The sequence below is a fragment of the Clupea harengus genome, chromosome 20 (genome assembly GCF_900700415.2).
Source record: "Clupea harengus chromosome 20, Ch_v2.0.2, whole genome shotgun sequence".
NCBI classification, from domain to species: Eukaryota; Metazoa; Chordata; class Actinopteri; order Clupeiformes; family Clupeidae; genus Clupea; species Clupea harengus.
Window position 1 is genome coordinate 13,571,075 of NC_045171.1, and position 20,430 is coordinate 13,591,504.

A 20,430-nucleotide genomic window follows, 5' to 3' on the forward strand; every position below is an offset into this window, starting at 1 on the left:
CTGTTCTTCAACCACTACTTTTAATTGCTAGCTCTTCCCACTTTTACGCACTATAAATCTTATATGTGTCATGCATATACCATCTTGTATGCATCATGTTTATATACCACATATATGCTTATATGTTTATCCCGATGCATTTAGGAATTCTTCTGCTTGCTTTTGATTCTCTCTTCTCCTCCCTTCCTTTTTGGGTTCTGTTATAAGGGAGTTTTTCTTTGCCACTATTGCCTTACTGCTTGCTTTACAAGGTCCTGGCTCTGGGCCCTGTAAAGCACCTTGAGACAATTTCAATTATCATTGGCGCTATAGAAATAAGATTGAATTGAATTGAATATAACCCTAGGTGAAAAATGGTGAGTTGTGCTTCTTGGGGAGGAAATTGATTACTTTGCACTGTAATATAGGGTTTATTTTTATGGTATGTATGTTTTTTATACCTCAAGGTTACTGCGGTGTGAAGAACATACGTGTAATGCCTACACAGCTGACCACTATTGATGGGTCATTGGTTCTGAGGCAGAAAAGCATTCATCAAAACATCCTCTTTCTGAGGGTGCCATTGTGTAAAATACCTTTTATCTGGAAATACAAGAGGTGTTTAGTTCAAACAAGTAACACATGAAGACAGTTAAGTCTTTTATGTGGACTACTGAACAATTTCATTGAACCGATTCACACTAGTGGAAGTTCTTCTGTGATATTTCTGAATCTCAGTCGCTAGAGTGATATAAAAACTCCCGTGAGTGCACTGACATGAGTGCTTTCTATGGATTCCATGTGTTTGCTTTTCCGACCGGATAACACAGCTCAGAGGGGTATTGTGTCAGAATAATTAATGGAGATCGTCACCTCATGGCAGGATATTGCCTGGAGGTAAAATCTCCCCCTGTTTTTCAGATGATTGGGAGAGCAAAACGTGCTAATCAGAAGAATGACTAATAAGTTATCCTCATTTCCTATAAATAATATAAAATAAAATAATATCACAACATGTGAGGCAAGCTGAACTGATGAAAACAGAATTATTAGACAGCTGTCAGCATGCAAAAATGTATGACGGCCATTTTGAATTTTGAATGTGCAAACAGTGAATGTCTTGGATAAAAAAAAAAATCAAGCATTGATGTAGCAAATGTTATGTTGAAAGATCACATTGTTTTTCATATTCATTTGAATCAGAAATATGAATGTACCTATTCATCCTTACACCTGCATGCGTGTACAAGTTCATGAACAGACAAATACAATCCTGCAGTCTTACAATTATGCCCTCAATTCTGTCTTTCACAATTAGCACGTATCCGCCAGTTTAACAAAGAGCTTGAGAGCTTGGGACTCAAAAAGATACAGAGCCGCAGCGACGGCCTATTTTTCACCTTCTTTTGAATTACAAGGATCACATGAATGTAGAAATGTATGCAAATCTACGTACGAGTTGTGTACAGAATAGTTATAATTACTACTGCTACTCTGTTCTTATCAATTATCACGTATCACCCAGGTTGACAAAGGACTGCCAAGACTCAGATGAGATGCTGAGTTGCCGCGGCAGCCACAGATACGCCCTTCTAGCTACGCCACAACCACTGCCTCTGCCGCCACCGCTGCCCTTAAAAGAATCTCTATTTTGATGGAACTTAATAATGCCAAGGCCTGGAATCCTCGTGGCCTTTTCCCGGAGTCCATGTGAGCTTGCGGATGCTCCCCTATCCTTTCATCTCCCCGCGCCCTCACTCGTTCTCTCGCCACTCTCTCACCTGAGTCCCTGCAACCCCCTGCTCTGTCCGCTCCGCCAGCGTCCAATCCCAGGATGCACAGTTGATTTAACTGCCCTTGCTTTCAGTTTAATAAAAAGGATCAATACACTGGCAGTGCCCTTATAAAAGAAAGACAGTGCTGCAATTATAACTCAGACAAAAGCAATGGAGTGGGGGGGCACCTTTAGAGATTGGGTCTATGGGGGAGAAAGACACAGTGAGGACTCAAAGGCACTTTGTGCTGTTATAATTAACACTGTCTGTTGATGAATTAGTAACCTGTCTCTTACGTAACGTGCTACCCTGTTGCACAGTAAACATCTCCTTCAGGGTCTGAGATAGGAAAACTGTAACATATAGCTGTGATCAGAAAAGCATCTCAGTGTGTGTCAACAGATGCCGTTTCCTCTGATGTGCAAACAAGTGCAAGTAGAAACACGGGAGTGGTGGCTTGGGTTTAGCCATTCTGAACCCAACTGCTGAATTTAACCTCCAAGTCCATTCAACCTTTACCGATGTCGTATAGCATAGTTTAAAAGGACTCTTTTCAATTCAACATATAGCTAAATAAATTATCTTTTCAATCAAACACATGGTTTTAAAAGGTTCTTTTCAATCAGACACATAGTTAATATACCACTGCCACGGTCTAGCGGCGAGGATAAAGCGTGGTGAGTCAGGCCAACTATGGTCCCGTTTGTCTGTAATAGGTTCTCACTGGGGAACAGCATGGTGGCAATTTGAGTCGTTCTGTTGCTAGGTCACTCAGGCCCTCCACTGCGAGAGAGCACCGCCTCTGCTCTGCACATGGTAATTTCAGGAGTGCGTCCTGTATGCCTTATGCTAAATGTTGCCGACACATGAGCGGCTCTCATCAAAACACTTTGACTGGCTCTGGAGACGCGATGGTTTAGGGAAGAAAGAACTTTCTGGAACATGAAATCTATTGAGATGGTCTCTCAAGGTGACCAAGTATCCTATTTTTGTCTGTCCTTGACCTTGCAGGAATAATGGGAAGGCCACTGAAAAGAAATGTGTTGACAAAGACTAGCTAATATTAAGCTTATTTCTGTTATATCTCAGGTAATTAGTCTTTCCCTTTTCCACTTTAGTGTTGGGATGTTGTGTCAACATTTTAAAATTATGATATTGTGTATATATATATATATATATATATATCTTGTATCTTGAAACTGAAGAAAAAAATAATTTAAGATGCTCTGTTGCGTCCTACAGGAAGTCAACCCTCAGGGCTCAGTCATATTAATGCCTACAAAATCAGCCAAAAAACACTTAGACAAAGTAATGTTTTCACTATAATATTAAGACAGGTAAATACGTGAATTTAGAAAATGTAGGACCACTATGCTATAATGCAGTGACATCGCTTGACCAGTACCAAAGTAAATGACAAAAAGATAAAGACAACCATGTATAAAATCATTTTTAAAATGCGATGGAATGGTAGCTTGTCTAAAATGTATAAAATAATAACACAATTGCTTTGCACTAAATCACAGGTAAGAAAATTACTACTCTCGGGCACACTTACACAGGCTGCACACAGTAAGGACACTGCTTCTGCCTCGTGCCATTAAAACAATTCTGTCAGCCATGCTAGCACTTGGCATGTGAGCACACAGTTCTTGTGTGATTTTCTTGACATTTTAGTTTTTTGGGCTCTTCACCAGATCTGGGCCATCTGAAGGCTCGATTAGGGCAGGATTAGGGCTGGATGGAGGCTAGATCAGGGCCGAATCAACGGCTGTGTAAACTGGTGAATGTAGAAAAAAAGTCCCTATTGAGGTGTTCAGATGAAACGCAACGCGCTATGTTACTATGCTATACTCCCTTTTATACACTGTAACAATACCATTACAGACAATGTAATGCACAGTCTGTCACGGCACTTTGATACTCCTTGCCTGGACATCCTCAACCCTAACCCTAGTCATAACTCCAACTCCAACCCTTGTTTATGTCTGTGCAAAACAGCAATGTGCTGCTACTCTTTCTTACTCAATACACTAGCCTTGATTTAGTGGCATAATTACCCTGTAACAAAAGCTATGTTACACAAGGTGCTGCAAAATTAAGCATAAAAATACTGAATGCTGAATGAGTATTTTTTTTCTAGAAGCAATATATATGTTACGTATTGACATTTGGATTAAAAAGTGTGTCTCTGAAAATGGCCGTCATTCACTGCTGGCTCAGTGCCATTTCAACATGGGGGAATAATGATCACCTGAAGAGCGGCTGCAATTTGCTTCAGTCCACAGCAGGAAATTTGCCTTTTTCATATCTCCTCCAATACACGGCCAGCTCTGGAACACACACACACTTACACACACACACACACACACACACACTTACACACACACACACACACACACACACGCACACACACACACACACACACACACACACACGTGCACTTATACAACCACACAAACATGCACAAATACACAAACTTGCACATTTAAACACACAGGCACACACACACACAGAGAGAGAGAGATACAATTCAGTCAAATAACATTACAAAAATCAATATTCATTCTTAAATAATTACCGCAACAAAGACTTACTTTAACGGACTGAGTAATTAGATGATAATTCATGTTGTCCATTGCATTATAAATACAAACAGGGTGCTAATGCACCCCCAGGGGTTTCTGGTCTGTCTTACGATTACAGCTATCTTCAGATTGCAAATGAATCAAACATGAAGGACAAATCAAAGAGACTCCATTTTCAACAAATTAAATCAGTTCTTTCACCAAACAATCATGCGCCTATCTTTGGCATTCTATGTGTAAGGCTATATTATGCAAAAAAGAATCGATTTGACTAAATACTTTTTAAAGCATGCCATTGAGCAACTGACATGATTGTAGATTTGCAAGCACATGAATACATTGAAAAAGGAAGCAAGAATACATGTTTGACTTAAAAAAATCAAAAAGTCAAACGTTTTTAAAGATAAAAAAATTAGATAATCAAATACACGTGAAGAAACGTTGACCTGTACTTTCCTTTTTATTACACGAATGCTTTACCTCTGAGATTGCCAGGTTAAATGAAATGGCGCGAACTGAATGTAAAAATCTCTCTGGCTCATTTATCTTACCCTGCGGGCCTGGGCGCTGCACCCACCCTGTAACGATGTTACTGTCCCATCAGATCAGACTGTCTTTGGGGTGAACATGACATAAATGGCCTTTTACTCGTCTCTCATTTCATTTGCACTGGGCCTCTGGAGCAGACAGAGGACTGCTTAGAGGAGTGATGGATGCGGGAGCGTTCGGGGCTGACCGCTCCCTGACTCTCTCTCTGAGACACACATGGATGTCACTCACACATTTACCCTCACTGATGTCCTATTCAAATATCCCCCTACCCCTACCCCCCCAAGGAAGACACCCCCCACAGCTGTGGATAATAGAGATAAAAGGTTAAAAAACATTGAACTAATGTGGAAACGGTGTGCGAGTCTCGAGAGTGATTAAATGATCTTTAGAATTCACGGACATGGAAATCGGCCAGGACCAAACATGCGAACACAAGACTCATGGCATCTACAGGCAGTGAACAGGTTTTTCTTCTCAGCACAGACGTGATGTATAAATGTATCTCGAGAGCCATAATGTGTGTGTCGTTCCATTGAGTGTAGAGATCATCTGCAGCTCCTCTCGAAGCTGTCCAAATGCAATGACACACACACACATTGTGACATCTGTTGTGTGAATGTCATTTCTATGCATGGCTCGGAGATAATTCATTTGTTCATTTCTCATTCATTTAATTGGTCTTTATAATATTCATGTCGTCCAATCATTGCTCTCTCCCTAGTTCATTTTCAAAGAGAGAATTCTGTAAGAAAGCTACAGAGGAAAACCACCGGAGAATATTCGTATCTTGAAAACGATTTTAAACATCTTTGAATCTTTTCCGCTTTGGAAAGGTATATCACATGGGAATATTACAAAAACAAACAAACAAACGAAAAACCACTGTTGAATCTTTTCCAAAACATTTCTCACATTTTATTGTTTTGCTGCTGAGTACTATTGCCATCACTGTGGCTTCCCAACGATAACCCTTTAATCTGGAGGAGCGTTACAGCATTGGCCTGCTATTGAGCCAGTAGATCATCTTTATTGCTTTACCAATAAAACAAGAGCCCTTGTTCTCCCGTGGCGCCATGGACAGAAATTTTGTGTGATGAATGAAACAGAAGAATCACCTAACCTCTCCTAACCCTGTAAGGCATTACTGGGCTTGTTTAGTCATCCTTCAGTGGACGTCTGAGCTCGCCAACATCCCCCTAACCTCTCCTCGGGAAGCGTCTTCTTTAGACGGAGGCTAGACGAAGCTCACAAATTAAACTGCAGTGTGTTGAAGGGAAACCTGGAGATCAGCGACATAGCAGAGACAGCAGGGGGCAATGAGAGACCTATCGAATCTGCACGCTGGAACAGACGGAACTACATGCATCCTCAGGCAAATGCGCATTTATGCCAAGCAGTTTGTTTTCTTCCACACTGACTGTCACTGTTAGAAAAACAGGCCAGGTAGTTTCCTTAGAGTCTTTATGTCTTTGAGCAAAGAAGATAGTGTGTGTGAGTATGTGTGTGTGTGTCTGCATGTCTGAATATACATATGTTTGTGTGTGTGGGACATATGTGTGTGTGTGTGTGGGTGCATACACAGGTGTGCTGGGGGCTGTGCTGTCGCTGTGGGGGAGGAAGTAGATATCTGCTGGTGACTAAGGCTACTGGTGACAGACACACACACACACACACACACACACATACACATCCCAATGATGTCGCCATCACCCATCTGGTTCCACATTTGTCACATCCCCCTCCCCACACTCACGCCCATCCCCCACCCCAACAACTCTCCCTCTGCTACCTACTCTCTCCCTGATCAAATCTACAGCCTCCCCTTCACCCCCCCCCCCCAAAGACACACAGCACGGCTGTCTCTTTTCTCTTCTCCCTCTCCTGCTATCTAGATTTTGATTTGTTCAATTAGTAACCTCTTTTATCCAAAGTGACTTCCAGTACAGATGGACATTTCTGAGCCCTCGATATTGGTATTGTTAGCACCTTGGTATTGTTAGCACCTTGATATTGTTGCTCCACCAGTTAAGCCACAGTAAATCTGCCTACATCTCTCTCTCTCTCTCTCTCTCTCTCTCTCTTGCTTCCTCTTTCCCACTATTTGACTAATAATCTACATAGGATCAGATTTCTGATGATAAAACCAGAAGCAACAGAAAGCTCCGGCAGTGTTCATTAGTGCATGCTATAATACATAGCAGTTAATCATGAATCATTACCAAGAGTATTACCACTGCCGTGTCTTGGAATCACAGACCCATGCCAAACACCGGTCTCCCTGTTATTAACTGTTCAGCATCAATTAACACCAGTCGAATCAAGGGGAATTATGGTCAGAGCTGGACGGCCAGCAGTGGGAGTTATTAAGCCTGTTCGCCGTGGTGCTCAGGAAATGTCATCATTAGGGCTCGGGGCAGTTTGACTGCGCCCCCCCCCCCCCCTGACAGACCTGAATTAGCCTCCCCCAGGGAGGCTACGCTGCACCGGTGACCAGGGAAGGGGAGGGGAGGGGAGATGGAGGCGCAGGCTGGGCATGGTTCATTGCAGCAGATCAGAGCCGGATCAGGGCTTCATCCATGCCATACCAAGGCCAAATCCAGGTCTATACCAGGGTCAAATCCAGGTCTATACCAGGGCCAAGTCCAGGCCATACCAGGGCTGAACTGTGAGCAGATCCAGGCCAAATGTGTGCCAAATCCAGGTCAGATCAGAGCTAGATTATGGCTGCACCAATGCCATATTGGGCAGATCTGGGCTGCAGGGCTAGATCCATGCTATATTAGGACTAGATCCATGCTATACCAGGGCTAGATCCATGCTATACTAGGACTAGATCCATGCTATATCAGGACTAGATCCATGCTATATCAGGACTAGATCCATGCTATATCAGGACTAGATCCATGCTATATTAGGCGGTTCTGGGCCAAAGAGTATGAGAAAATACCTCACGGGGGTTCTCAAAAAACAACCCCCCACTATAGAGATGATTACACTCCAGTCCAAGACCATGTGTATGTGCCTGCATGTGTGTGTGTGAGAGTATGTGTGTGCTTGCATGCATGTGTGTGTGTGTGTGTGTGTGTGTGTCTAAGTGTGTGTATGCATGCATGCATGTGTGTGTGCCTGAGTGTGTGCGTGCGTGCATGCATGCATGTGTGTGTGTGTGTCTAAGTGTGTGTATGCATGCATGCACGTGTGTGTGCCTGAGTGTGTGTGTGCGTGCATGCATGCATGTGTGTGTGTCTGAGTGTGTGTGTGGAACCCATGGCAGTTGGTGTCTCCACTGATTGTGACTGCACATCAAATGCACCTCTAAATGGCTTCTCTCTACAAAATTCTGCCATGTTTGATGTCTTTTTTCATCTCTCTCTCTCTCTCTCACACTCTCTCTCTGTCTGTCTCTCTCTCTCTGTTTTTCTCCTTTTTGTAGATGCCCCATGGTGCTTCAAAAGAGCTACATCTTCAAAAGCGAACTGGCCCCCTTTTCAAAGTTGCCTGCAGCTACAGACAGAGTAGGCTCTCCCCTCAAACAACTCCACGTCACTACGGTTACTAGGACCTCTGTGGTCTCACAGGCACCACACAGGGCAAATGGAGCAGATTATAAGACCACCCCACATTGCCTTTTGTGGACGCAATTGTTTACTAACAATTATGGAGTGGAATGATGTTGTTTCTCTGTGTATCACTGTGTATCTCTGTAATACACAACTGTACTAAGGACACATTTTAGGCATGTAGAGTGCTGAGGCATGTAAAGACTCCCTGTCATTGTGTGTGAGCACAATCAGATCAATTATAATAAAATATTACCCCTCATTACATCCAAATGACCCCCATCTCCCCAGCATTTTTGTCATCATTTGATGGATACTCACAGTTTCCTGCTTGATTCAACTCTTCTCTTTCAGTGGGCAAACACAGGTGAGATGACAGATCAGAATAAAATCCTCAGAAAAAAAAGGATATAAAACATTTATGAGCAATCCCTGAACCTCTCAATACTGGCTGACTTTAGTTAGTTTTTATCAGTATGTGGTCTTAACAGCCTCCCCTGTATTGATATCACAGCAGGCTACAGGTTTTAATCTCCATGTTCCTCCTTGCTTCGAAATCGTGCAGAACGATGCCTTTTTTGTCTTCACAGAATCAAGAGACTTTTATTCTGAATACAAGCCCCCATGTTGACAACCTACAGAACTGACAGCACACAAACTGCTGTAAAACATTTGCTACACATCAGTCTAGTTTAACAGCTGTTGAATATCGTTTTTGCTTCACAATGGCCTATTGTTTTCGCAAAAAAACTGTAGGCCTAAATTAAATATTGGTTTTACTTACAAATCAAATAAACATCGTGTACTCACAACGCACGCTGCCATCTCAAAGCGCGCAATAGAGAAAAATAGCTAATTTTCAAAAGGCTTACTATTTTAATGCGAGGTGTAGCCCACTTGTGTGACACAAGTGATTACACTGGTTAAATATCAGACAAATCTACAGACTTTTTTTTTTTTTTTTAAATCGTGAAACGATTTAAGCGTTTTAAACATGTCCGGATTTAGTCTTACGGGGGTGATAACTGTTTCCAGTGTGAGAGTGATAATTACCAGCCGCAGTGTTGACAAAGGCTGATAATAGGCGAGTAACCGGGATGAACTGGCAAATATTAAACACCATGATAAGCATATTAAGCCAGCTCCACTGGGCTGATTTGAACTCGCTTCCTGAAAAGATAAAGATAAACACAATAGATCATTTTCGCGAGATGCGAATTATAACTCTCAAATATCGACACAGAAGACATGATCTGTCACAGAAATAGTGAATTAAGAATGTCCGGACCAAACAATATTAGCCTAACAGCACTGAACAGCCACCGAACTGATCGCTTTTCGAAGGGTTAATGTCGCTGTCCACAACTTTGGTGCTGAAATGAAAGACTATAAAACAGTCGGTAATGACGTTAATGATTTTTAAATAACAAGTAGATCTATATGAACAGTTTCTGCTGACTAGCCCACTGACGGAAATAATTGAGAAAATGTTGACCTGTAACAATTGTTGATATCAGACGGAATAGTCTAGCCTACACGTAGGTGCCAAACACATGACTTGGCACGTTATGTACGGCAATGTTTATAAAAACGCGAAAATCGATTTGGAAATGGTAGCATAGTAAACGAGGTAGTCGGCAGTCTACTTTCAGGCAGATGTTAACTACACGCTTATGTGAAATTGCCTTCTTGAATGTAACCAATTATGCACAACATCACGAATCTATTTGAAATGGGTTTGCCTGATGTTTTCTAAACCTTATGCCCCACTTTACTTCGTATTCTGTGCAATTTACCAGTTCAAGTGAATATCACCATAAAACGCGATATTACTAGTACATTAAATTACATTTGAATAAATCATTACATACAACAAGTATTTGCGCATCAAACACATTTCCACTGGCAAAAGCAAGAAATTGAGAATGTACATGATTTTCTGAAGTCCGTGTTAGGTTCAGGAAAAAACAGGATGAATGGAGAAGGTGGCTTGTGACTAAAGGTCATCTGTCTCCATGACATGAGACATCTTTAAAATGTAGAGATCCAACGATGGAAGTCTTAATGGAGCTGTCGCTTAACACTTGAAACACTTAACAATTATATGCAGTAGCCTTTCACTGTACAATATTTAAAATACTTATAAGTTGATATGTTAAAGGTAGACCACCTTTTGACCGCCTATTGCATTCAACCTGTTGCTCCGTCTAGACTGCCCCAAGCCATAACCTACATAATGTATTACCTCACGTCCTGCCCAAAAAATCTTAAATACGTACTGTTGGTGCTGTCTGTCTTTTTGTTCGACGATCTCTTCACTCTTTGTCAGTTGGAGTTCTTCAGCTGCGGAAAGGCAATGAAGACCGGCGCGGAGGCGCGGCGCTGCACTGTGGTCGTTCATCTGTGGTGCCTGCTATTAGAGCGCCAGGCTGTTGGGCAATGTATTTCTAGTGTGATCTAAAAACACGCCATTACTGATTTTGTTGCTCTCAGTAACTGTACACTACACCATGTGTTGAGAACAGCTAGCGTTCCTGCTCTTAAAGACTTCATCCCACCGACAGGTGGCCATCCGTTTTATCAACACCCATGACGTCAGCTTAATTGAAGGGGTAAAGGGAGATGCTTCAGAAGAAGAGTCCCTTTTAGGTGGCTTGTTCCTCCTCCACGGGCAGGTTGGAGACACGGAACAGGGGGGATTTTTTTTTTGCGAATTGACGGTTGAAGTTTATCTTTATTCTTCTATAGAGTCAGATCTCTTTATATACGTGATTCTTTTATCAGCACAGGGAGCTGTCCTCATTGTCACTAATTTTCACAAGATCTGTTCAGTGAGACACAGTACCGCTTAGGCAGCCTACACCTGTACACCTCAGCAACCGTTGACTAGTCTCTGCCCTAACCCTTAAACCAAGGCCAGTCCTCTTCAACACCCCCTCATTGCACTCTTAACATGGGTTTGCCAACCCCCCCGGGATTTTTTTTTTAAATTATGCTGTCACCTGTTGAATTAATTGGCAGTTCATAATTTTTGCACTGTGTTCTATACTATTTATCATCAATGTACGTTTTTTTCATCAAATGTATATTGTAACGTAATATTCAGATATTAACGGATCCGTGTGTTTTGACGTGGCAGCACCTGTTTTTACAGTATCACAGATTGTAGAGCTTGGCAAAACAGACACCATAATACTCCCAAAGAACAAGACATACGTAATGTGGTAACAGTATACTGACAGGAAATAAGCTCTCCTTATAGCTCTCTTTACAGTAAATGTCTTTCATTAAATGTGGAATCCTCATTGATTCTGGTATTTTAAATGGTTCCAAAACAAATACTATTTGCAGAATTATATCTCTACCTGGAATTGATCAAGCTGAACTGGCATTTAAAATTAAGAAATTAAGAGTCAATATAACTAAAATGGTGTTAAAGATTTGTCAGAAGGTCGAAGCCACTTGAGGTTGGTCATGTTTTCTATCCACAGTGACATGGAGGTCAGGCAATACACAACACAATAAAGTGGGATTCCATATAGCGAAATGTTTAATAATAGATTTGGGTAACATAATATAATATATATATACGTTATATACAGTATATGATACACAAACATATATACATACACACACACACAAACACGCACACAGACACACAAATATCAACCTTTTCTAAACATTTTATTTATTTAATTATATTTGGAGCATACATAAATTCTGAGAATTTCTTTCACGTTTTTTTTTTTCCTGTTAGATTTTTAATTGTAAATCTTCCCAGCTATTCCTGAGGAAAAGTGTTTAATTACTCTTTTCTGAGAAACAAAAACCACCAGTCTGCATGTTATACAAAAGCAAAGCCTACTCATCTCAAATCTAGCCCGCCAGTCACGTTTACATTTTTTTTGTCTACAACAAAAGCTCTGACTGTCATTTTCCAAAAGCAGCTGAAATGATTCACTTTCAAAGACAGAACTGTGTTGCTTTTTACAGCTATCATCAGACTCTTTTTCCTTCTGGGGAAGAACATGGCAGATTATTGATTTGTCAAAATGTAATTGTCAGATTCATAGATTTGGCTTGCGTGGACATGTGATGGTTGGTAGTAAAGACTGGTGAGTGAGAAAATTGACTCATAATTTTCACACCTCTCAGAGACAGATTGTCCCCTATACATCTCCTGAAAGGTGATACTGAAACCAATATGGTGTCAACCAATGCAAACAGCACATAAAATGTAGGCAGCAGTGATCGCTAAAACGCACAGCATGGCCAAACCCCTAACCATGCATGACTCATACACTTGGTTTAAAAGCCTTTTGTGAGTGGGAAAAAACACATTGCACTAATTCTTATACAGTCTAAACAGAACTGCCCAAGCTGTGTCAGATTCTTGCCGTTTCTCTGAGGCATACAGTGGCATACAAAAGGCTGGGCACCCCAGGTCAAAATGTATGTTATGTTGATCCCTAAATGAGAAAAAAGATGACCTGATTTCCAAAAGGCATAAAGTTACAGAAGGCATTTCTTTAATATTTTAAGATTACTTTTTATTTCCATCTTTTCATAAAGTTTCAGAATAACAAAAGGGCCCAAGGCAAAAGACACCCTGCATGGTCAGCACTTAGGAACACACCCTTTGTCAAGTATCACAGCTTGTGAATTTTTTTTTGTAGCCAGCCAAGAGTATTTCAATTCTTGTTTGGGGGATTTTCACCCATTTGTCCTTGCAAAAGGCTTTTAGTTCTGATTCTTGTCCACAGGCCAAAATGCATAAGGCTTGTTTAGATGTTCCTTCGCAAACGTCTTATGCTGAATGTTGTGGTGAGGACACAGGAAGTTCATGGAGGTCATATTTGTGCAGGTATCACTGCACGGTAGAGCAGCACAGCAGAACAGCTCTCTCAGAAAGTTTTCTTGGTCTTCCAGACCTCATCTTGATGTCCACAGTTCCGGTTAACTACCATTTTTTAATTACATTACATTTTTATTTCTGCTGCTTAGAGGAGCCCATGGCTGCTGATTGGTGGGACAAGGCCTGAGAAGTCAGAGTATTTATAACGCTTTGAAATGTACATCACCTGGCCTTCCCTAACGATGATTGTGAACAAGCCATAGACCTACCAAGCTTATTAAAGTATGAGACCTTGGTAAATGTTATCTGAGAGTTCAAATCTCCTTTCCTTTTTTCTAAAATTGGACAAAACAAAAATAATACACTAATCTTGCTTAAAATGTTGAAAAGAATGTTTCATCTTTAACTTCATGCCTTTTGGAGATCAGCTCATCTTCTACTCACTTAACAATTCACAGTAACTGAAATTTTGATCAGGGGTGTCAACATTTTTACGCCGCCGGAACTGTTGTCAGAGATTGTGCCACACTTTTAATGAAGCCTCTTCAGCCCATTCTGTGGAATAAGTAAGGGACCCTCATAGAGGGAGGTCCTTCATTTTGCCATCCAATTGTTTTTTCTCTCCTTCTTTGTTCCTTGATTGTGGTAATCAGGCCGTGCTGGTGAGAGGATGGAGGTGGAGGAGGGGGGGAGGGGCATGGAATTAAGAAGTTTCATTGCCAGCTGTTCCTATCAGTGGACTGAAAGCCCCTCTCTTGTGTGTGCACAGGCTCTGTGTTTGCGCTTGTAAGGCAACACACACACACACACACACACACACACACACACACACACACACACACACACACACACACAGAGAATGGCCTTGGAGGGGGTTGGAGATGTAGCATCTGTCACAGGTGATAAAGCCTCCACATGCTGCAGACCAACCCCCTCACCTGTCTCAGGTGTTCTGTGTGTTGCACTCATGAGGTAACCTTGGTGCCGTGATGTAAAATATCATTGGGAAATGGGATCAGGTTTTGAAGGAGGACCCAGGTACTAACCGCATTTTATTGAGGAGATTATGCTTGAGATAGTATTTCAAGATTGCAAAGGAGTTAGGGATTAATCTTAATCTCAGTGCACACCTGTTATTCTCACTCACTAAGGTGTTTTACTCACAAAAGATGCATGGCTTGAAGTGTTTAATGAGTTATTGAATAGTAATGTTCATTCATTTCATTCTTTTCATTGCATACTGCAGACCCAGTATTCAGTTCAACCTCATCTTCTGTGATTCTGCTTTTTTTGACAGATGTTTTCTTACCTCACCTTAAATATATACATTGACCAGTGACTGGCTATATCAGAAATATACATCTGCATAAAACTACGGTATATTTCTTTCAGGTCAGGAGCTGTTAATGTCCCTCATCCTCTCAGCTACCCCCAGACAAAGTAATCATGCAAAGCACTCCATATCTGAGGGTCAAGGCGCAGATGTTCTGGGTGGAATCTCTGCATGGTTCTTTTTTTTTGTTCTTCTTTGAAGGAAGGTCTGCCATCCCTGTCTAGATTTCTTGGAACTTTTGTGCGAAGCAGGGACAAAACTATGGCCATGCATAACACAAAAGAGAGAGAGAGAGAGAGAGAGCTCCTTTTTAAAAAAGCTAAACAACACTTCAACCTCGAAGCAATTTAACCCCACATGTGGCACTGAAAAGGACGCCTGGCAGGAGAATAGGCTGACCTCTATATAATAGAAAATGCATTTCTTCCAAAAAACGAATGAACAACATAAGGCCCTCAAAGAAAGAAACATTCTATACCACTGCATAGATGCAATCACTTGGGAAAGCTTTTTTTAGAAAAGGATTCAGATGCGTTTCCACAAACAAATCTGTGACCAGGATTTGTTCGATTTTTGGTGAACGCCAAACCCAACTGTCTTGTAACATGGGCTAAGGACATCAGGCATTTTCTGCCTCCAAATTTAACGCTGACATCAAACCAAATACTCTGCTGAGAGGATCACAGATCAGAGTCTGGAGTGGATCCGGAGCCAATCTGGCTTGGGTCCAGCAGAACAGCACGAGAACAGGCCCAGACCCCGAGACCGGGTTTCCTTATCGACAGAAAACCTGATTCTACCCCTCAGTATGTAATTACCGAAGACCATAATCCAATAATTCACTGCAACATAGCAACTGAAGATCCATAAATATGTTTGCATGAGCGCACTGACAGGAGTGCCATAGGAAGGTCTGTCAGGCAAGCAGGTTTCTCCGCAACAACAGCTCTGTGAGTAGCCTAGTGTGGAGAGGCATCTCTGAATGCCCAAAACACCAGACGTCCCACACGCACACCACCTCCTCAAAATCACTCTGTGTTTGTCTGGCTGTGTGTTTCACTTCTTTACTCCTGTTTTTCTCTCATTCCCTCCTCCACCTTCTGTCTTTCATTTGCTTCTCTCCTCTCATTTTTCTCATCACTTCTTCACTTTGTCTCTGTTCATCCTTCTCACTCTTTCTACCTTTTTTCTCTTTCACACAGTCTCTCAATTTCCTCACTTGTTTCCTCTCCTCCCCCTTCTCCCTCTCTCTCTTTCTCTCAGTCCTTAGCGCTGAGTCGTATCCATGGTAACCACAATAAAAGAAGAAAAAAATTGACGTTACTTTAAGAAACGTTTTGTCAACCAACTCCATCATGGCCTTATGTAGGTCAAACAGTGAAACAGCAATGTCGTGACAATATTTCGGTGGTTCGGTGTTTTTTTTTTCTCTTTCATGCACACGTTGGTTCGTTCGGAGGAAGATGTAGCCAGGCTCAGGGTAGCAATTGTGGGTAAACATTCGCGGGAACGAGCGGGCTACAAACGCTGTCAACCGGAGGAAGCACTCAGCAGACTCAACAGTCACGTTTCCAGGCAACAGCGTCCTGTCATTTTGACAGCTGATCATCCGAGCCGTCTCGGAGACCATTAACTCTTTCAGGCCCGCTAGAACGGCGAGCAGATAACCTACGGTGTCGTTGGTTTGCTGCTGTAAATGAGAACTGCTTTTGTCAAGGTGCTTTTCAAACTTGCAAGGCCAATTTTTAGTCCAGGCGACAAGTGTCGCTCCAAAAAGTGACATAAAAGCAACAGCAATAGGGTGTGGCAGACCTTGTTGTGTAGCCTAAAAATGTTAAAGGGCGCAGACGTTGAACGTTTTCGTCGTTTTTCAAAGAGAAAACATTGATGGACGATTTGCTTTGTTGAAATGGATATAGCCATCTGGCTAGTTAATGGTTATAGCATCCTAGCTAGGTAGCTAAAAGTGTCTGGTGTAAAGTTAATCTCATGAAACCTTGATTTAGCCTAATTAGCAATCGGTCGGGGAGATATGATTTTTATGTCAATGATGTCACGAAGTTTAAGGAGAAAAAAAGTGCCGTTCGCTCAGGATTGTTTTGCCTGGCAATACGACTTAAACTAGTTAAATAATATGTATTAACTAGGTGAGTTGCCAAAGAAATGTCATGTTATGCTCTGGGCCAGTTTGTCATCAGCGAAAGACTAAAGCCCACAAGTGCTGCACCAGACTCAGTCACAATGTCATAAAATCATAATCTGACAGGCTTTTAGTTTTTTCTCAGAGTTTCTTTGTAGTTGCAATAAATCCCAGTTTCCCAGTTCAGTTTCTCTATAATGGTTTCAGAATACCACAATATTTGTCTGACAATCTAATTACAACTTCAAGATGTTATGATCAGTAAAATCAATGTAATTTGTTCTATTCCCATGTTGTCGTTTCCCCATATGAAGCCAACTTGGCATTAAGTGGCATTCAGGATCATTTTACAGAAACATCTATGAAGCCTATGGGAGCAAAGAGAATGTGTAAAGACCTGTGGGTAATATGGCATGCTTATTTATCTGGGGATGGTACAACAACAGGCTCTATTCATTTCAATATGCAGAATGCTTCAGACTCAGGATACCTTACAAAACATTCTATGCAATTAGCTAATGAACTAATTTCTGTAAATTCATACCCCATCCAAAGACCACACAAACATTACTTTCATCTGTTTGTGAATCATCCACCTCAATGCCTTTCTCCTTCTCCTCCCTATCTTTTTCATCTTTTGCTTTTTGTGATTGCTTTTCCTGAATTTGGAGTATTTTCCCCCCTCCCCTGTTCTCTCTCTCTCTTGCCCCCACCTCTCAACTCCCAAACCCCTCAACCCTCCATTTTTTAATTCTCATTTTTTTAATACTTGCCTTCTAAATTGGTTTGGCCAGCCCCGGACCCCGACCAGCATGAGTGCCATTCAAGGTGTACTCTCCCAAATGCAACCCTATGAGTCTTCCTCACTTCGGCCCCGAGTCCTCCTCCAGAACAAAGATGCTATTCAGTGCTAAGAGGCCACTGAGAGCTTCCAAATGGAGCTCAAGTAGGCCCTGGCCTTCCTGGGAGAATGAACGGCCAATGAGTTTTCTAATCTTTTATTCTTGCTCCTGGACTCCATTACCATAATGCATTGCGGGCAGCTGCTAAAAGCTCATGCGGGAAGGAATATTATGGGTGTTTTTTTAAAAACATTCCCTGGTGAAGACAATAAGACGCACATCCCCCTGTCGCTCTGTGGGGGGGCTCCTAAGCTAGTGACGGGTAGGCGCAGCCTAGCATCTCAGCCATTTCAAAGGCCAAAACAGAGAGTCTAGTGTCCAATATGCCAAACGGCAGCTACCGGAATAGGTAGTGCACAGTGCACTTATCAGAAACATGAGTGTTTTCTTTCTTTCTTTCCTTTCCTTCTGCTCCTTCTTCTTCTTCCTCTTCTCAACCTTTCCTCCCCTTTTTCACCAGCGTGATTTTTTTTTTTTACTACATTTCTTTTCTGCACACAGCCTGTTATTATAGAAAATTACAACTTATAAGTCGGCCTGCTTGGAACAGGGATAATTGGATGGAGAGCCATTATCTGGCACTCAAGGCCGAGCCCACCGCAGTCCTTCCTGCTTTTAATGCTTTTTTAACTTCTCCTTTTGGGGGCTCGAAAAACATGTTTAGGGACCGCAAACAAAAATGCTCTACCGCGGCAGTGGCATATTTTCAGTGCCTGTTGTTTGTGATTTTTTTTCTGTTGTTTTCTTTCTTTTCCCCCCCCTTTTTCATTTATCGTCATCACACGTCCACATCTCTTAGCCATTATCAAAAAACACACACATGCCTAAAGACCCGTAAATAACAACAGGAAACATGCAGTAATTCAAAAACAACAACACACATTGACACATGCACGGGCGTGTGCAAACACACACACACATGCATAAATTGCTGGTAGACACACACACTCTGTCTTCCTGGATAGGTAGCCTACAGTACCTCTACAGTATTTCTCTGGTACCTGTTTGTCTCTGCATGCTAATCTGGAGACCCATAAAGTGGTTGCCTCAGGAGTGGCTCTGGCCCAGATCTGGCCCAAATTCTGCTTCTGAGTTGCCTGTGGTCGAGGGTCTCCTACCTATTCTAAAGGTTATGATACATAGGACGACGTTTTGAGCAATGTTGCCAGGCAATGTTGTTCAGTGATGCTGTTTTGGGCACTTTCCTGATGAGATTGGGCAACAATTTTTTATCTTGAAATCTTTAGTCATCAGTGGGCAACTTCATCCAATCAGAACACTAGGAACCAGTCATGTGACTGCCCAGCAACATTGCTCTAAAAGTTGCCCCGTGTATCATCAGCTTAACTGAGGCTTTGTAGATTTAATGGTAATGATTTTATTGTGTTGCATTGGCACGCCGGGTCGACATCCATCAGGCTAATGGTTAAGGCGAGCAGGTACCTCTGTGCAGGGGTGTGTCTGAGGTGAGTTTATGATAATGGTATTTTTAGTGCAACAGTCAATTCACAGGTCACATTGACTTGATGCGCTGTTTAGAAACACAGGGAGTAACAGTAGAAACTGCAGTTGAAAAAATCATCAAGAAAAACAGAATGAGATAGTGAGTGAGAGAGAGAGAGATGGAGAGAGAAGGAGAGAAAGCAAGAAAGTGAAAGATGCTGAGAAAGAGCGATAGAGAGAGTGAAAGAGAGGCAGTGTGTGTGTTTGAGAGAGAAAGAGAGATGGCATGTGTGTGTGTGAGAGAGAGAAAGACAGGGAGACAGCGAGAAGAACAGAGAGGGAGAGAGAAATCTCAGCCTAGGTGACAGTGTGTAGGTGTTTGTCAGGGGCATCGCCCCGCCTGGGCATTGGGGGCTGTAGCCCTGAAGATTTTATCTTAGCCCACTAAAGCGCGTATGAGAACTGTTTAGACTCAACAAGAAAAGCTTTGTGAAAACAATATTTGGAAGTACGGTAATTCTACATGCAATGCAATGTATAGCCCTCACATGTGTGTAAACAGTCTATTCAAAGATTTTTGATGGAGAACAATCTGGGCTCAGCCCTGGATAGTTAACAGTCCAGCCAACACCCTTGTGTTTGTGTGTGGGAGGATTAGTCTGCTCATATATGGGAGTCCTTCTCCCATTTGAGTTCACCTGAAAGCCAAGCCAGCGCTTGGAAATGAATGGCACAACAGGAGTTACAATTTCTGGCCAATCACTTCAACTTGTTCACACCAGGCACAAGAGAAATGTGCAGAGTACTTCATTTAAAAGCAAATGTGTATTTTAAATTGCAATTTCATAATAACCTTTCAAAAGTTTGTCCAGGAGGTAGGGGGCAGAACCCTAATTGCACGGGTAGTTTTGTGAAAAGCCTTATTTTGAAAAGAGTTCTAGATTTAAGAGCACCACATAAATGGGGGAAAAAAATTATGAAACGCTATTTATGCCCTTTAACCTACCAGGACATCAGCACTCTCTCCTCTCTCACTAACACAAAATGTTCCTTTCTAATACAGGCGACCATGCTGATCAAACCTGCCATGTCCGTCAGGGGCGTTCACTTGCCTCAAATGGCCTAGATGGGTCCAGAATAGTCTGAAAGCACACACCCGGACACCATATGGAACAAATGGTGATTACACCTCAAATGGAAAGGTAAAAAATTGGAAAGGTCAAAAAGCCTACACCCCATCTCCTTCCTAAGCTGGTCCAAAAAGGTCTCCTTTTTTGGGTAGATGTCTGACCAACCTCTCTAG